General features: G+C 41.9%; 1 protein-coding gene across 3 annotated transcripts in view; it reads left to right on the top strand.

The window, feature by feature from the left end:
• The window catches only part of plxnb2b (plexin b2b), a 147,513-nt gene that overhangs the window by 59,711 nt on the left and 68,154 nt on the right, over positions 1-19,648 (top strand). The window contains exon 1 of one of the 3 annotated variants that reach the window (XM_085282715.1): positions 18,939-19,070. The exons of the other annotated variants lie outside the window; for them this stretch is intronic. The gene's annotated coding sequence lies outside the window, so the exon portion shown is untranslated. Of the gene's footprint in view, positions 1-18,938; positions 19,071-19,648 lie in introns of those variants that run through there. 3 annotated transcript variants of the gene reach the window in all.

Raw genomic sequence — 19,648 nt, 5'->3', positions numbered from 1 at the left:
AGGTAAGGTGCGATAATCATTCAAATGGTGTGTGCTTTTTGAAAATCCTTCCTCACAGGCAGTCATATGAGAAAGGCTGTAATTTGTACATGCGAAATGGGACTGAAGTACTTGTGTCAAGAAGGAGAGAAAAGTTCAAATCATGCCTCTGCTTACCTGCCCAGTTGCTTCTGAGTTGAGCATAAATGTCAGTGTGATATTTTTATTTATTTATTTATTTTTGTCGTTGTCTTTAGATAGTAGCTAAAATAGCTTTACACAGCCTTTCCCAATTGGGATGTCAGAAAATAGTGTGAGGGAGGCTTTTAGACACCATAGAGAAAGCACTGTTCAGCACGCTGAAGCCTTTAATCTCTCGTACACTCCATTTCCCAGTTTTTCTCTAATTGTCTGTCATCTTTGCCTGTAAATTTTTACATATTTCTGTCTAGCCACCCATGGCGTTCTTTATCCTCCGCTTGCTTTGATGCTCCTCCCCACTTTTTATCTCCTTTCCTGCCTCATTCCCTTGGGCCCCATCTGTCTGAACTCTGTCCATTTCCACTGCTGACCTCATAAAGACGAAAGTAAGAGGATTCCACTCTCTACGGTGTCAAACAAAATCACACTGCAGTTCTATATAGGATAAAGAGCTTAGATATTAAATATATTACAGCTTCAAAAAAGCTCCCAAAACACTCTGTATATGATGTCTGACTTGTGGTCATAGGCCGTTGCTTGATTTATCCTTTCCCCATATACAGTGTCATTGTGACTCTTAGAAACAAAAAAAGCTCACGTGTCTTCATCAGTGCAAATTCAAATTCAAATTTTATTTGTCACGTACACAGTCATACACAGTACGATATGTAGTGAAATGCTTGGACAACTGCTCGTGACCTAAAGAAAACAAAAAAGGAAAGGCTATGAATAAGATAGGAAATAAATATGAAAAATTAAAAAGGGTAAATTTAACTAGGAAGGAATAAAATATAAATTAAGGTTAAAAATGAAATAACTGTACAACACAAATTAGAATGAAGGGTAAATTTAACTGGGAAGAATAAGATAAAATATATAAATTAAAGTTGAAAATAAAATAACTGTACAACAAAATACACAATATAGAACTATATAAGAATGTATGAAGAAACACTCTGAAAGAACAATTAATTATTCATGAGGAAGCACAGCACTTTAAATGGCATTTTAAAAAAAAAAAAGGAAAAGAAACTTTATTTGCTTAAATGTGTCTCTTGAGCGTGATGCTCTTTTCTACTAAAAGGCTGATGCTATTTTTTCTCTCCCTGTGTTGTTGTTTCCTGATATAGTAGTTTAATGAAAAACCCAAAGACCAGGCCGATAATCCCTGACAACAACCAGGCAATCCCCGATTTGTAATGTTGGGCATGCTGCATTGTAAACAGATCCAGACAGCATGCCGAGGTAGCAAATGTCGAAAAGATCTATTAAGCCGCGCAAGGTCATAGCTCTGGAGAAGATTCTGTTTTTCCCCCACTTGTGCTGAATAACTGTACATTTAAAACTGAGTGATATTAATGGAAAAGTAACTTATGTTCGGTATGAGCAGATAAATTAGACGAGAGCTGCATGCTAACATCATTTTCCCTCCTTTTTATAGACAGAAGTAAAACTAAACGTCTCATTTGTGCAGAGCCCAAGTATAATTCTGGTACTTTCCCTGCTGTCAAGAAGTCATTGTAGCAGCTCAGGATTGGATTTAGCTGAAAACCATTCGTCTCTGCTACTGTGACCCTCGGTTGAACTGTGTCTGCTGAGAAAATGCTTCTTCACCCAAAGTGTGCACCACAGATTATTTTCAGCAGCGACGCTGTCATTACGGGTTCAGTTTGATTTGTTTTTTATATTTTTTGGGGCTTTTTTAATGTTCACCTCTGCCAGGGAAATGTGAGCCAGTGCTGTTTCTTCATGTATGCATGTGTCCCGCCAGAAAACCCCATCATGTCTGTTAGTGGTCTGACACTCTGACTCACTGAGAATCCGATATTGCTAAAGGAATGACTGTGACTACCCTGCTTAGTTTCCTGCTGCGCAAACACACACACAGTCAATCTCTTATTCTCTGTCTCCCTCACGCCCTCTCGTACATATAAATCCGAGCCAATCTCCTATTATTCATTTCCACTGCTCTTGTCATCTCTAAACCCCATCCTCCTTTGCACTTTAATTTTAACACCCTTCCCTCAGCATTTAGCATTTGTAATCAATGTTATTTATTGTGATAGAGATTAACTCAGCCTAATCGACGCAACCCACCCAGAGAGAAACTCTAAACGTGCCCGTCTTTATTAAGTGCCTCCTAATGAAAATTCACTGTTTAAGTTGATGATTGGAGCGACTCAATGAGCATACCACAGCGAAATAATGATTAGATTTTTTTTAAAGCAAGCTGGCATTGATTAGATCCTTAATGCCTATTGCATAACTGAGAGCTGCTGTTGGTGTACATACTAGTTATTGATTGGGAAATAAGAGAGCACAGGCGATGTTGGATCATTGTGCAGCAGAATAGCTGTCTGTTTTTATAATCGCGACATAGAGCGTGTCTTGTTAGAATCATAAAACCTGCTTTCTTAAAAATGTTTTTTTTATTTTATTTTATTCTTTAGCCAAAAAGTAAGAACCCACAAGGGACCAGTAAGAGAAGATTGTCACTCATGAGAAAGCTGGTAGGTAGGATTTTAGGATTTGAAAGCTTAGGCCAGATGAGTTTCCCAGGAAGATTGGAACACACTTTTGTACACACAAACACACAAGTACACACGCATAGGCAGACGTAAATACACATTTGTGTGCATAGACCACTTGAGCTCCTGGCTGACAGTGATTATAAACCTCTGGAATATCTCCCACGTGTGTCCTCACGCAGCTATCAAGGGCTGCACGCCGTGCGATCTAACCTCCTGATCCTTGGTCTGCCATTGCCATGGTAACAATCAGCAGTTACACCCCAACACCACCCCCACCACCACCTCATTCCTCCTTCCACTCCTACCACTCAGATGTGACTTGTCAGGGGCTATTCAGGATGTGGATTGCCAGGCCTCAAGCCCAGCATGTCTCCTGCAGAGGTAGAATAGAACCAATCAAGGAAATGGACTGGCTCCACCAGATGCCACTTATTATTAGTATTACTTTCTTTGCGCTTTCATATGTGCATCTCTACAGCTACTTAGTTATTTTGTACCCCTTGATAACTGTGCATACTTCACTTTGCTTGAGTAATAAAAAAAACGGCATTAATTCAGACAAGTTGTCTTTATGAGTCTGACGTTTACGTGGGTACCAAGAAAAGCTCCTGCTGATTACCGTTCATGCTGTAATCCCAGTGTTGCCAAATGTCACATGTTTCAAGTAAGACAATTGCTTTTAGTCTCTGTGTCACACTCTTCTGTCCAAATAAATCTTGCACCTAATATGAGGAAAGTTCAAATGCCCACCCTAATTAGATGATCTGCAAATGTAATTTTGCATAGACCAAAAGGCTTTCTCTGCATGTGGGACACAAAGTAGATTGGTCTTTTGCATGATTGCCAATTCAGCACTGGTCAATAAACAGCACATAAAGCACACAAGATGCAGTCTGTGTGCTTGGAGGGACTACATGCGCCTCTCCAAACTCAAAAAGCCCCTTTCATACATGTCGGGTTTTGTTTCATTAATTTTGGGCTGTTCATAAAATTTTTCAACTGCTGCATGTGGAAAGGTCTACAAAAACATCGTTTTTTTTCATGAAAAGGATTCTGTAATGTGTCGGATTGCTTTCCAATAATAAATATAAAAACCAGGTTGTGACAAAAAAAACCCACATTCACAGTTGCTGAAGTTATGTTTCTTGCCTACAGCCTTTTGTAGAAATCTTTCCTCTGAATCTATTAAATCCATGTAGTGTACAGAATCTAAATGAGTCTCCAAAACGAGCGTGCGTGGATTCAAAAAATAATACTTTTTGTGAAGATATGTATTTGTCTTCACTTAGGGGATCTGTCACACAGTTACGCATCGGTCTCGAGCTTCATTCCAGCTTTAGGGGGCAATTTTATATCACTGTTTGTAAAAGTGCAATTCATTCACTAAACTCGGAAATAGTTTCCTTTCATGTCAAGATTTTTATCTCAGGTTTTTTTCTTTTTCTTAGGTTGTGTGCAGTTCTGACATTATTGTGCACATTGATCTTAATTATACGCGGAATGTGATTTCTCTAATAATTACAGTAACACAACAAATTAAAGAAACAGGTAACCAGAAAAACAAACTGCTGCTTCACTGTGCACTATTAACATTTAAAATGAGCATTATTAATTGTCTAGCCTCTCGGATGATATTACCCCGTTGGTTCCTCGCCCCTACAACCACCTCCTGCCCCTACAACCCACCAGTGCTGCTCAACTGTTAGCTGAAAATTGGCAACACTGTTTAATAGCAGCTGTGAAAAAAGAGGAAAAAAAACACTACAGGAGTCCATTTAACCGTGGCTAATTTCGTGATGCACTCCAGTTGCTTTTCATTGACTTATGGGAGCAAATGCAGAGTAGAGTAGACCTACAAAGTTGTTAGCAGCTAACAGGGGAACGTGCAGAAATGAATCACAACAATACCGTCTCCCTTTGACTCTGCCGTAGCAATGCCCCAGGAGACCATTATGTGCGCTCTGAAATGCGGAAAATTCATACACGGGAGGGAAAGAAACCTTGCCGTGCTGAATGTTAAACTTTTTTTTTTTTTTTGCAATAGCTGGGGAAGTTTCTGGGATCAGTTGCCCCTCTGCGGAGAGGGGAGGCTGTTCTTTTGGGAATGAAGAAAAGACTTTGATGTAGATTTACTTCCAAAGTGGTTGAACTTCTCATTCTGTTTTACCCACGTGTGTGTGTGTGTGTGTGTGTGTGTGTGTGTGTGTGTGTGTGCATCAAGTCATTAGAGAAACCATTTGTATATTAATCATTTAAGCTCTGCACTCCTCATGTCAAATGTTTCTTACTAGGTTATATCCTATCTTCCCTGAGGACCTTTTTGACAGTTAGTTACCACAGAACGAAAGCAGTACTGGCACGTACGCCTTCTGTAAATGATCAATTGATGTCATCCCTGCTTTGCAGGAAAAGCAAAACGATTTGTGCTACAATTATTAGGCTTCAAACGGTCATCTTTTCTTCTTCTTCTTTTGCGGTTGTTTGTGGGTGCCAGCTGGTGGATCTCACTCTGCAGGCTGTACTTTGCCAGTGTTAATCCACAAACTGTTGCATAAAATGCCGCAACTGTAAGCTGTGTTGTTTAGCCTTTATTGTTGCACAAATATATATTTTTTTCACCAATTTTGTTATCGGCAAGCGAGACAAAGAGACGGGGACACTGGCATGCCAGGCAGCCAGCTGCTCACACAGGGAGCATGTCTTTAATTATTTTAAAGATAGATGGGCTGATCGTGACATCAGCAACTTGGGCAGTTAAGCACCCTCTTTACTTTCCTCTGTTATTTAAATAATACTGTGCAAGAACAAAGACGCGGAGAGTCCCCTCATCTGACTGTACGATCCTTTTGATTTGGGTCTAATTGGGTGCACGTTAGCCTCTGGTATAACAGATACAACTAATTAGGCCCTTGCTCGTGTAATTAAAATGATGTAGCATGGCCAAGCTTCCAGCAGGGTATGTCTTTAACAAAAGTAATTAAGAAATTTATCACCTGGAAAGATCCTTTATCCATTTTTGTCTTCATATCAGGCCCATCTCTGTTTGTTTTCACATGACAAAGGCAAGTCTGTGCTTTGTCACCATCTTCTGCAGCTGAAAGGGGCTCTGTGGTGGAGTTGAAGGTGTGAAGAATTAGGTTTGATCCTGGGCGGCTGGCACTTATCAGGAGTGTTGTGATATGGGGAGCTCAGTAACCTCCTCTGAGATTCTGCTTCTTTTCCCTCACACTCTTTATATTCTCCACTCCTCCCTGCTTCCCTCCCGTACCATTAAGCCCCGCATTAAACATTCATATGGCACCTACAGTGTATTCAGAAGACACACTACATCCCTGCTGCTCTTCCTCCCTCTTCGCTCTGCCCTCTTCTTTTTCACCGTAACCCCCACTACCCCCGACTTCAGCTCCCCCCCACCCCCATATCAGTGAATTCCCACTAATAAGGATACTTAGAGTAAATCCTCACAACTCCCCGTTTCACAGCGGATTAGCGTTCTCACCCTTGGCGAAGAGAACAATTGGTTAAGAAGGGCAAAACAAAAAGAACTCCTTGTTGGTGATGTTCTGTTTGGATCCTTGAGCTTGTTTTCTGTCTTCCTCGCTCTCACGCTCTTCTTTCCTTCCTCTGGCCGAAACAAAGCGGTTACCCACTCCCTCCGTTTTCCCTTACCTCTTGCTCTGACTTTTCACTCCGCCTTGAACGCTCATCTCTCATTACCAGATTTGCCATCACTGCACATGTGCCCCTCTGACCACTTATGGATTTGTTTTCCATTAATACATTTCTAAGTCTGACTAAAGCTAATGACGTCCTTCAGACTGAGCTCAGTCTAACAAATGATACTAGTCATTTCTGCTCAAGTGAATATAAGTTCCCCGAGGACAAAAACACAACTCCCCGACTCTTTTTATGTGCACTTTCCTCACTTTAAAAAAGAGAAAACAACGATAGAAGAGACAACAAAGTTCATGTAAATGATAAATAGAGTTGACGCAGGAGTTTATCCCTCTCTGTCTAAACCTACTCTATCACATGTAGAAACGAGGCAGCGAGCACTAGCCCCACCGGAGCCTTCTAGCAATTAGGCAAGTGCCAGAAAAACACATTAATCTAGCTGTTATATCTAGCCTTGTTAATTTATAGTTGGGTTGTGGAAGCTCACTCATTAATTGGCTGTGTTGGATGACACACAGCGAAATTACATTTGCATAGATCATTTTTAAATTGCCACCCAACATCCAGCTGGGAGCAATGCTGAGAATAAACCCTCTGGTTTTAAATGTTTGCTTGCTTGATGGCAGTTTAGTGATGAGAGAACACGGAGGAAAGGTGTCTGAGAGAGGTCTGTGTGAGCTGTTTTTTTTTTTGTTGTTTTTTTTTAAAGCTGTGGTAGCCATCTCGCCCACGCCTCCATACAAGTGGAGAAATTGGCTGTACTCAGCAGACCAGGACGAAGATAGCGAGCAGTGGTAGTGGCGATGAGGTGGGGAAGGCAGAGGGGGTGGCAGAATGGGCACCCATGCAGGAGGGGAGAGTCAATTCCAAAAGGACTGTTGAGTTTCTTTCCAAAAATTGAATCGTCAATTTCCATTCAGCTGACCACTCTGCAGGATTGGAAATGAATGAGTGTCAAAGCAGTGGTTGTCCTGGAAATAGAGGTTAGCCCTGAAGTGAAATTCAACGACGACAGCGTGGGGAGGTCGGGAGGGAGGAGTGGATAAGTGGTAGAGGAGAAAGAAAGGTGGACTGGAATCAAAAGTGAAATTGAACACGGGGCCTGACCTTGCTGTGCTCCCTCTCGCGATGGCCTGGGTGATAATTCCTCTGGCTTGAGCTGCGCAGACTGGCAGCTTTGGTGTGACCGAGTCTGAAAGAAGGGACGGCTGTAATTATCGGCAGAAGGCTCAGGAGATAACGAGTCTGAAATGCAGGCTTCCACTGGCAGACATCAGTGCTATCTCATGCCCAACACTTGTCATGGCCGGTGCATCCGAGCACGTGTGCAGAGGTGTCTGTACCTTTTTATGTGAGGCTGCTGTATGCATCTTTGTTAGCCCCCCGCCAGCAGAAACCTGCAAGGACCCCCCACACCCACACACTGTCTGGATGTGACAGAATGTCAGCGCTCTCACCTGACATGAAAGACGCAGTGACACCTTTAGAGATGAGGTGCAGATGTTATCGCTGACATGCCTCAGCTACGCCACACGACTGGCCCATAATGCCACCTTGCTGCTTATCAGGCCATCTGCAAGTTGATTAAAGCAGCTTATTTTTAGACGGTGGGGGACTAATTCCCTCTGACCTTTGTGCCTCTGCATTTGATTAGAAATGGCAATCACACGAGGTCTGAGCAATTAATCATGAAGAAAAAGATTCCAAAATGAAATATAATCAGGTGAGAAACCACAGATATGGATCGCATTACACCTAAACCTTCAGCAGCGGTGGAAGACATATACAAATACTTTAAGTAAAAAAACAAAAACAATAATACAACAATGTACCATCACTCAAATACTAAAAATGCTTCAATAACAGCTCTATGTTAAACCCTAAACCCTTTGACAGTATTCACAGTTAAAATTTTAAGGGAACTGCATTACATTTGTTACTTTTACAAGTAAAAGTATATCATTTGGTAAACTAATGAGTCGGACTGTTGCAGAATGAATAATTTCACAAGTATTAAATATATATTGTTTCTTATCCATTATCTTTCCAGTTGGTCAAGGTCCAGCTTCTTTTAGTGAGCACTTTAATCATTCACAATAAAAACACTGGCACTCTTTAGTTTCTGTTTGAAAAATTTGGCTTAACCTCGGAAGAGGATTAGTGCCACATCGCTGTTGTAGAAATATGAAAAATTATACTTTTTGTCAGAGCGATTTGATCCTAATTGATCTGCAGTGAAAAGAAATACAAGTGCATGTGTACGCAACAGGCCACTGGGAATGCAAATCACTGTTTTCATGATCAGTTAATCTCCTGAAAATCCAGTTAATTATTTGATTGTTTTGTTTGTCGTTTCTCCCAGTTTATCCAAATTTTCAATTGCCCCATGTGATGTGTTCAATTTACTGTGTGACCACGAGTCCAGAACCTCATACTTATAATTTGCAGTGATATAAACCAGAAAAAAATGCAGCCTGTCATTCAGCAATTGAGAGACCTGGTGTGCTCAGGGTGATAAGCAGGGGCAGCATTGTGGCACGGGGTTAGCACTGTCGCCTCACAGCAAACTGGATTCGACTCCACCATCTGAATGGGGCCTTTCTGTCTGGAGTGTGCATGTTCTCCCCATCTCTGGATTCTCTCTGTGTACTCCAGGGTCCACCCACAGTCCAAAGTTAGGGGGGTTTAGGTTAACTGGTGATTCTAAATTGCCGGTAGGAGTGGATGGTGTGAATGGCTGTCTGCGTTAGCCCTGCGACAAACAGGCGACCTGTCCAGGTTGTATCCCACCTCTCGCCCTATGGCACCTGGGCTAGGCTCCAGCCCCACCACCCCACCATATCCTGATGGATGGATGCAGCAGTTGTTTAGCATTTAGAGTTCAGCATTCTTATTGTATGACTGGCTTAAATGATGTGCTAATTGCTTTAATGTTAAAAGGTTAATAATTAAAATGAGTTTTCCATTGAAATTAAGTCTGTATTTGTATCCAAAAACAAAAAGTGCCTCAGTGGCTTGTAACACTGCGTATCCTTAAACCGAAGTTTCAAGTGAACAAAAAGAAGGAAACCTATATTTTCTAATTAGTTTGTTGTTTAATTGCTTCAGCACCACCAGCTCACTCCCATTCCTTAATTGTTTATCTTTCTCCTTCAGAGTCACATACAAAATTACAGTCTTTCTCTCACAGTTGGGCAAACAAACACCCCTCTACTTCTCAGATAGACTTAACGCTCTGGTAGTAGCAGGGACACAGCAACGGGAGGGTGTGTGTGTGTGTTCGGGAGGGGGGGGCTCTGAATGAAAGTAGCACTGATCATCTCTATGATTTCAAACTTAATTAACCTGGGCATTGCACCACACACACACACACACACACACACACACACACACACACACACACACACATCATCATCTGGCCCATCAGCAGTGGATGATCACTATCTCCTCTCAGATCAACTGTGATGGCAGGAAGAGAAAGAAGAGAGAAAAAGGGCAAGACAAGACTGAGACTCTGTCATCCCACCAGCATCAAATACCTTAACCCGCTATTAAAGACCGATTCAAGCAATTCACAACCTGGGTCTTTTCATAGCTGTTGATGTGATTTCTATTGGGTATGACACTGTTGTACTTACCAGTTCATTTACTGAGATCTGGGTAGATGATGACATCAGTCAAATTTGTCAGACTGAATAGGAAGAAGCATTGAGAGGACCAGACAAATTGAAAACGGTTAGCAAAGCCACCTTATTTGGGAGGTAAAATTGAAAGTGAATAATGTACTGGAGCATGAATGATTCCTCACTGCAAAGGAAGAAATTTACTCTGCTATCGTGAGTCAAAGTTGAGTTGGGAAATTATAAACTGGACTGAAGATGTGGTTAATTATTTTATATTTGTTTACTTCCAGATCAGTTGGGGTAACTTGGGGTTTGCTTGAAACCTCTAACTGTCCCTTCATACTTCCTGCCTCACTGAATGTTATGCAGTAATATTTGTGGCTCCAGCTAACAATTATTTTCTTTCTTCAATTAATTCAGAAGTGATTATTTAATTAACTGTTTGGACCATAAAACTTAAGAAGCCTAAGAACCCAAAGTGATGTAGATTGCTTTGTCTAGCCAACAGCCAAAAATCCAAAGATGTTCAGTTTATCACAGTCCTGCCGAAGTTAGAAATTATATATATATATGATCCAATGTTAACCTGTATATGATCCCCTCAGAAAACTGAAAAAACTGGAACACAGTCTGTTGTGTACACACATGCGCTTTAGAGCACAATTCAGAAGAAGTTATAAAAAATATAATTTGGCTAACTAACTGCTGCTCTCAGCAAAACAAAACCTCACTTGCCCCCTGCTCATGCCCTCCCCAGAGACCTGACTCAGACCGTCTGGCTGTCTGTCTGAGCTTTGAGAACACGGAAGTGCAGACTCAACCATTACCACAGTCAAACGAGGGAGGTTTGTGTACCCACAAGGGCCTGTGCAAAATTCCCAAAACTAACCATGAATATAAAAATACCTCAGCTTTGCTGCTTCTCATGCGAAGCAGTAGAGAAAGAACCCAAGACAGCAGATTGATTGGTGACAGGGCACTCTCTTTCTTTCAGTTCTTCTCTCTTACTTCCTTTTTAAGTTATTCCTCTTTTTTTTTTTTTTTTTTAATCTTTGTCTCACAGCCTAAAAAAAATCCCCTCTTTTTTTAAATGTTTTTTTTATTTATTTTTTTGTCCTCTCATTTAATGTCAAAAATGGACTGCATTTATATAGTGCTTTTTGGGGGGTCTCTTTCAACTGCCATAAAGTAATTTCATATAATTAGCCACTTCACCCAGTCATAGATTACGTATCCTGTAGCTACGGTACATTTTTTACCACATACTTGCACACCAGTGATACATTAGGTGTACTTCTGAAGTTCATTATCTTGCCGAAGGACCTTCTGACATGCAAACTTGAGGAGCTCGGTACTGAACCACCAACTTTCCAATTAGTGAGCATCCCAGTCTACCTGTGGAGCTGTCCTTCATATCTTTCTGTGTCTCCTTTCCTCAATTGTCCTGTCTGTGTGGTCATCTCATTTAAGTCGGTGACATTTGATGTGAAGTGGCGCAGGCCCGAGAGCTTATAGACACTGACTCATAAAAACACACATGTGCACTTGACTTGATGTGCAGGGAAAGGTCAGACCCACTCTCAGAGGGCCTAATCACCCACTCTCATTGAGTGGCCTGCTCGCTCAGTCACACTTGATTGTGTGCGTGTGTGCTTGCGTGTGTGTGTGTGTGTGTGTGTTTGTGAGGATAGTGTGGTCAGGGTGTGACTTGGTGTATGTAGGCAAGCGAGTGAGAGTGAGTGGGATAGATCATGCCTCAAGAGTGTGGTGGTTTGTGTGCAAAAGTGTGCTTTCCCTACTTCTGAACGTACGATCAGCAGATGACCGTTTTGGGTCGGGTGACAGACACACATGAACTTGTGCATGCAAATACACGCGCCATCCTCTTGCCCCAAACATGTGGTGCAATCAGCAGCCTTATCGTGGGAGCTGTGGGGCAGTAACAGGCTCATTAACTTCTCCCTGAGCCTTTTTTAGAGAGGGAATTGGCCAAGACGAGTGGGCCACACTCGTCTTTACCCCCTCTCAGTCTATTTGTGACATTTGCAGTAAGTGATTGTGCGTGCGCGTAGGTGTCACTCTCATTTTTATTCTAGCCCATAGTCCCTTATGTTTCTGTGCTTATTCCACCATTAGTGGACCTTCAGAGCTGCCCATTGCTTAAAACAGAAGCTAGCAGAGCAGGGCAGCGGGGATTAAGTATTAAAGAGCCTCAGCTGCTCTGGGGCTCCTGTAGCTCAGCGTTCGGCCACTGCGGCCTGATAATGGTGTTTGTTTAGCCATTAGTCAAGCCCTGCTTAGCAGCTCTCTCCCCTCTGGCTGCAGCAGCTCTGATAGATGATGGATGAAGATTACAGGGGTTGGCGGATTGAGGAATGAGTGTCGTGGAGTGGTTTCAATAGCATCAAGAACATTCGGTGGAAGTGCATGCATTGAGGAGTTGATCTCAATGACAAATTGATTTTAAATCGGAAATTGTAATTTGAAACGATGAATATGACAAATGGTAAAGTTACGTTTTTTAACGCGGTCATGTTGTGTAATAGCTGCTGTATGTGTGATTGTCATATGCACATTTAAGAAACTGATAAATGTTGCAAGCTTTTTATGTGTTGTGGTTCCCCTTCTTGCATTAAAAGATAAGAGCAAGTAATATTTTGATGATATCTTTAATGAGGTGCCCGAAACGCCTCACCTCCTAAGCACGGTGTTTCACGAACCTCATTAAGCACCAGAGCCATGTCCTGCCGGAAAGAGGCCTGGGCAGAATCAGGACACACTAGAGAGATTATATCTATTGACTAGCTCGGGAACTGGCTCGGTGTCCCCCTGGATGAGCTGGAGGAGTTTCTTGTGGAGAAGGTGTCAGTGAAAGGATAGATGGGCCTGTTTTAAATCTATTAGAACTGGTGCTTGGTTTTTGTTTTTTTGTTTTTTTAAATCATATTGCAAATCAAATTGCTCTTGCAGTCTCTCAAGTATCGCATGTAATTTTTTTCCAAATCACTGCGCCATACTAAGAAGAAGGAGCAGAACTAGTCCAAGCAAATGTGTTTGTGCGTGTGTTTCATTCGTGAGAAAAAGAGGCTGTTAGATGGTGCCCTTGTGTTATGAGTTGAGGTTTTGTGTCGAGGCACACACAGTTTATCAGAGACTACCCTTCCTGTGATTAGTTCCCTTCTTCGGACTAATTAAAAAGTAGCCCAGTCTATTTCCTTTTGCACCACCAGCGGAAAGTACTCCTTCTCACTGAAAGCTATTTAATTTTATGAGGTATTTCTTGCAGCTAATTTAGCCATTACCTTTTAAGCTCTAAACGTGACCTTTTCTCCATATGCTGAACAGCGCTTGCTAATCTTTGGGCCATTACCTGATAGCTGTTAGTCATTACTAAGAGCTAGAATCTTACTGGGCCTCAGCCAACGCTTATATCCCCACCATCACAATGCTCAAGTCACCATCCACACTCTGACTCATCCTGACAAGTGACAGGCACCTGCCAGCTCGCACAAAGGGGCTATTGAGACTCAGTCAGTAACGTGTGTGATTGCCCTCCCTCTGTTCCGGTCCTCCTTCCTTTCCATTCTGCTTTCTTTGCTGAAGTTACTAGAGCTTGTGCTCTATTCATACGCTACCATGTCTCTGTTTAAAGGATTGCATTTTTGGGAATACGCATTTGTTTTCTTTCTAAGAGTGAGTTAAGAAGATTGCATCAAACTCGTCCAGAGGGAGAAATACACCTACTGGCACTTCTAAAATGCAAAAGTTACCATGTTGTATCTTTTTTTCTTCTTAAATGCTTACACACAGAAACAGAAACCACTCATGTGGTTTGGTGGAAACTGCTCAGCTGAACTATTTCTTGGCAAACATAAACGCCTTGTGGAAAGATTCCTCATGTCTTGTCTTCACTGTCAGCTTTCATAATTTCTTTAATGTCATGTAAGCAAGGAAACTGGTTTCTGTAATTGGGTGGGCAAAGAAAGCCGATCTCCCTGATCTCCCTGCATGGGTTATTGCGTTTTTAATCAGCCTTTTATTAGTACACATGTAGAGGGGGGGAAAATCAGGGAGAGAAAGTGAAAGGCAGAGTGGCTAGATAAAAAGGCGCATCATTACATGGAGAGTTTTTAAATTATTCCATCCCAGTTCTGACTCAAACTGAAACTCAGAGTATCATCTATTAATTTACACGAGTTGGTTTCCACTCCTGAACCACTGAATGTTTAATTCACACACATTTACACTAAGGCTGTTTGCCTGTCTTCTCACTATGGCGTCTGCTACCAGATAAAATCAGTAAGGAACATCTTCTATTGCTCATCGCTTATGAAATAAGTCTGATAATGCCCAGACATTTAGTCAGTGAGCAGTTGCACCAGCATTCACAGTATTATGTATGTGTAGATTCGCAGTCATACGGTTCGTGTAGTCTTGAGAGGCTGAAAAAAGAAGGCAGCTGGACTACTTTAGGTCTGGAGTTCAATATGCAGTTGGTGGAGAGTCTCAGGTATTTAACCTGTGGTGTGGGTTGTCCCTTTTGGGGGATGGTGATGGGAAAAAGAACCACAAAACCTAAAAATTCCATGTCTCAACCAAGGCATGTCATTGTACTGAGCTGGTCAGCAACTTAAAGGCTGTGTAGGAAAGGGTTATATTGAATACACTAAATGAACAGAGAGACAGCTGTTAAGTACCTTATTTATCAATGAAGTTAACAGAAAATGGCATATTCATAAATGGTATAAACAAGTTTTCTTTTTAATATACATATCTTTTAATAAAGTGCATTTTGATGTTTCACTGGGTAACCATGAGGCTTTAGCATTTGTGCTAACACCACACAGACATAAGTCCTAGATTGTGGGTTTATTAGCGTTCAACCGTAAAGTTATATCTTAATCTCCACTACTACACAGGTTTCTTGTTCCTATACATGGGAAGGCAAGCAAATCAGAGACTATAAGATCAGTGTTCTCCTTGAAACAAAACGAAAGCTGGGCACTGAGACTAAACCACATTACAAGATACCTTCATGGCTCATTGGCGTTTATGCTGGGGAAGTGAAATCATTATAACCAATAAGCTGTGTAATGGATTCCTTCCCAGCAGTCAGTCTGCCTGCCTGACTTCTTAATTGTCACTGTATGTGTGTCAGTATGTGAGTGTGAGCTGTTCTTTATATGTAAGTGCAAGGTGATTGTGGTCCTGGACCAGGGGATCACCTCAGGGTGGTGCACGGATTAGAGAAGCTGCCCTTCAACCCACGGAAGCAGGGATTTAACTTTCTGTGTGTGAGAGCAAGCTTCCGACGCGCTGAAATGCCCTTGAGCAATACACAGAGTTATTACCTGTTCTGAAAAAAGGAGTCTGGCCTCTGACAGAAGATGGTGAAATAAAAAATTCCCCGCAGCTAAGCAGTTGTTGAGTCAAAAGGAAATGAGGGTCAGCGCTGACACAGTGAGTGGATTGTTTGTGTAGTAGACTGACGAAACATTGGACTCGTTTTCTGATCTGTTGGTATATTATTCATCAAAACTATGTCAATAAAAACAAGACTAGAATATTAATTGACTGACGGATAATGAAAATATTTTAGAGTTTCAACTGTGGGTGTAGAAATACAATGCACGATACAGTACAGTTGGGACGCTTTATAAAGTTTAAATAAAAACAATATGGAATGATTTGCAACCCCATATATTATTCACACAGAAAGCACCAAGCTGGTAAACTGAGAAAATGTACCATGTGGGGGAAAAAAACCAGCATCTGGAGGAAGGTTTTGCATCTAATTAGGTTAACTGGCAACAGGTCAGTAACATGATTGTGTATAAAAAGAGCATCTTAGAGAGGCAGAATTTCTCAGAAGTAAAGATGAGCAGATGTTTTGCAAAAATCTGCATCTATAAATTGTGGAACAATTCTGTGATCTTTGGACTCCCAGGGAGCACTGAATTACAAACAGGCACGTTTGTATCATGGAAATCACTGCATGGGCTCGGAAACACTTCCAGAAACCATTGTCTACAAACATAGTTCACTGTGCCATCCACGATTTTAGGCTAAAGTTTTGTCACGCAAAGAAGAAACCATAAATGAACATGAACTAGAAACATCTTCAATGGGACAAAACTAAATTAAAATGGATTGAGGCAAAGTGGAAAGTTTAATGTCTTTTTGGGAAAAAAAATGGATGTAATGTCCTCTAGACTAAAACGGAGAGGGAACATCCAGCTTGATGCCTCAAAAGCCTGCATCTCTGATGGTATGGGGGGTACATTAGTGGAACTGGCAGCCTGTACATCACGGTGTATGAAAGGTGTATAAGCAGATTAGAGCAACACAAGCACCCATTGACTTTTGACCTTGCATATTTCAGCAAGACAATGCTGAATGACACAAGTCTCTATTATAAGATCATGGCTACATAGTGGAACTGTCCAGGAGCTGAATTGGCCCTCCTGGAGTCCAGACATTTGACCAGTTGACAACATTTGGACTATCATGAAACAAACAACACGAAAAAGACGACCCAGGACTCGAGTATCGAGAATTCCATATCAGACAGGAATGGAATAAGAGTCCTCTCCCAAAAATCCAGCAACTGGTCTCAGTTCCCATATGTTTCCAGACTGTAATTAAAAGAATAGAGGATGTTACACAGTGCTAAACTTTTTAATATTAAAATATAGGTTTATTATTTCCCAAAAATTGCATTTGTTTTGGGTTCGGGTATGCTTGTCTGCACCCTACAGCTGTTAGTATGCATTAGTAAATGTCTGGATGTGGCCGCAATGGCAGTCGGAAGAGGCACTGGCTCCTGAAAGTACCTTTTCTCTGCCAGGCCAGGCTGTTTAATCAAGTTTCCCGCATCTGCCAGCTGTGTCCACACTGCAAACAGCCACTCTGTCCCACTGGAGAGTTGCAGCATCCAGCTGGGGTTGGGGAGGCCAGTTAGCATTGGGAGATTAGCCCAAGCTGCTGTTGGCCAGACAGAAGAGGTTGAATTTCTGTGTTTGTTTGAGAGACAAACAGAGATTGAGAGATTACAAGAGACACAGAGGTCAGCTGCCGGGCAGTATGAGGCAGAGAAGCCTGGTAGTGAGTGAGTGAGTGTGTGTGTGTATGTGTCACTGAACACAAGCACATTTAAATGTGTACTCTGCTCAAGTAGTTTGTGTGTGCAAGCCTGTGGTTTTGCGCTCTTGCTGCTCAAGTGTCCAGCTGGCAGAAGGGAGATAGCAGGAGCCTTGAAAATGGTGACGGAGCGGTAAACAGACACACAAACAGTCTATCAGTCCTAATGAGGAAAACTGCTGGGCCTAAAAGGATCGTGTGCATGTGTGCACGCAGGTTATGCTCGCACCGGCTGACTCATGGTCATACATCATAACAGACAAACATACACAAGAGGACAGATGCATGTAGACACACACGTACACACAGGCAGAAACCCAGAGATGTGAGAATTGGGGCACATACGGTCTAATAAGAGAGCAACGTGTGATACACACACTCTTGGGTCATGGGCCAACTTTAAAGGTGTTAGCAAATTTAGGCCAGAGCAGCTGGATCCCGCTAAAATGGACCAGCCCCATCAACCCCACCCCCTCTGTGCCTGGTTCCCTGAATACAATGGCTGGGCTGGCTGCTTTTGGTGAGCATGGTTTTCCCAGTCAGTCAAATTGAAATAAATGAACTGCCAGCCCTGACGGCAGGGTAATTGTTCATATGGAAATTGGATTACCATCGTCACACCAGCCCTCCTTTACAACTTGTGAAACAATTTTACTCCGAGCATGGGACAAGACTTTTTGCATGTCAAAAAAGGAAGTGGTGGGGGAATGGAAGACATGCAGAGAAAGAGTTCTCCACACTCTCCCGCTTCATGTTTCATCTTTTAACAATGCTTCTGTTCTGCCTGTGGTTTCCTTGGTGGTGGCAGGAAAATAAAGGACAAGGATCCACCCCTCAGTTCCAGTTCCTTGTCATGGCTCTCAACCTGGGTTGTTGTATCTCCTTGGGCTCATTTTATCATGCTTTTTCAGCATGCTACATGTTGTTAGAGACATGGTAAGGTTTGAATCAGAGCATTAACCCCGCGTCCACCTCTCTTTACCCGGGGTCGACTTCTCTGGGGACAGGCTGCTAATTTAATCGTACTTCACTTATATCAGTGTATAACAGGGAAAGTGGTTTCACATCAGTGTCAGAGCTGTCAAAGGCAGCTCTCCAGTAAAGAAAGTGCTGAATATGAATGATCGCAGTATGGGGTGATATCCTGTTAGATTTTCTGGGTAGGGTGTCTGTTTAAGGGCGAGGGGACTCATGCCGCTTCAAAACTTGCCGGGTCAGCAGTTATGTAACCGTTTGTGCATCTGATCTAATCTAATCATCAGAGACATATTTCTCCAGAATTTCAATTCTGCTATCTCCTTCCTGATCTTTTGCTCCCTTACCACGACACACTTGCAGACTTCCTCCTTAGGATTGGCCAAGAGGCGTGTTGACTGCCATGCTGGGTTTTAGTGCCCCTGTGTCAAAGAAACACAGCATGGCAGTTTGAAGAGAAGAGTGTCTTTGTGTGGTCTGAGCAGGATTACCTCGTCAGCACTTCAAGCTGAGCTGGTTTCATGTATTGGGGCTTGCACATGTATCTCTAAGCCTGTGGATTTGTGTGTGTGTAGGGTGCACACACCTTCCATTTTTCAATTTAATATCTTTCATTTTTTTCTCTGTTGAAAGCTGCTTCTCCTGTCCAGACATGGCCTACCTTATGGAGGAAGGGTGGAAGAAATGGTTCTGTATTTGTCAATAAAAGGTGTGTGTTTGCGCATGTGTGAAATGATAAGCAAGGAAACAAAAAAGCCACACCTATGTGCTACAGGCAAGCCTGTGCATGCCATACCTCAACAGTTTAGCTGTCCTACTTCGCTTCTCTCAAACCGAAGGAGTACATTTGAATTGGAGACTACATATCAGAGCGGTGTAGCACATCGTGTTCGTATGGCTCATTCAACTCTGAGCTGAATCTTCAGTTTGGTGTCGTTATGGTGAGGTGAGTAGTCAACTTAGCTTAAACAAGTACTGTTTAGGAAATGCGGTTTATTGACAACACTACTGATATAGTTTGTCTGAGGAGAACAAAACAGTTTTCACAGGTCTTTATGGCAGTTAATATTGTAAGGACTGGACAACACAACTTACAGATACTGTTGAGCCTTAAAATGTTCAGAGCGTTTAGGTATTTGAGGTTTGTACATCTCATTTATAACAAATAACAAAATGTGTACTTCCTACTTTCTTCCACAATGGAAAAAAGCATTAGTTGCACCGCTCCTTTAGTTTTCTGTTGTTGCCTAGTTTCATTTTCACTTAGTTTTACATACCGAGTGCTAGAAATTGCTCTCTGGAGATCTGCCCCAAGACCTACTGGTAGCTCATATTTTCACAGCATTTGCATTAAAATTACTACATTTGTGCTACAATGCCATTCTTTTTTTTTAGATCAGAGGGTGGATAACTGCAGCATTTTTCTTTATAATGTGTTAAAATTCAAGAACAACACAAATCAGCAAATCCAAAAGAATGAAAGCTGAATACTAAAACTGAACATTATAACCTCTCTGAATGATT

This window comes from Mchenga conophoros, linkage group LG7 (assembly GCF_057382185.1).
Source record: "Mchenga conophoros isolate Kocher_MC1m ecotype Shallow Benthic linkage group LG7, M_conophoros_male_GT1.1, whole genome shotgun sequence".
Classification (NCBI taxonomy): Eukaryota; Metazoa; Chordata; class Actinopteri; order Cichliformes; family Cichlidae; genus Mchenga; species Mchenga conophoros.
Note: the sequence above shows the minus strand (reverse complement) of the source record. Positions and strands in the feature narration are given on the sequence as shown.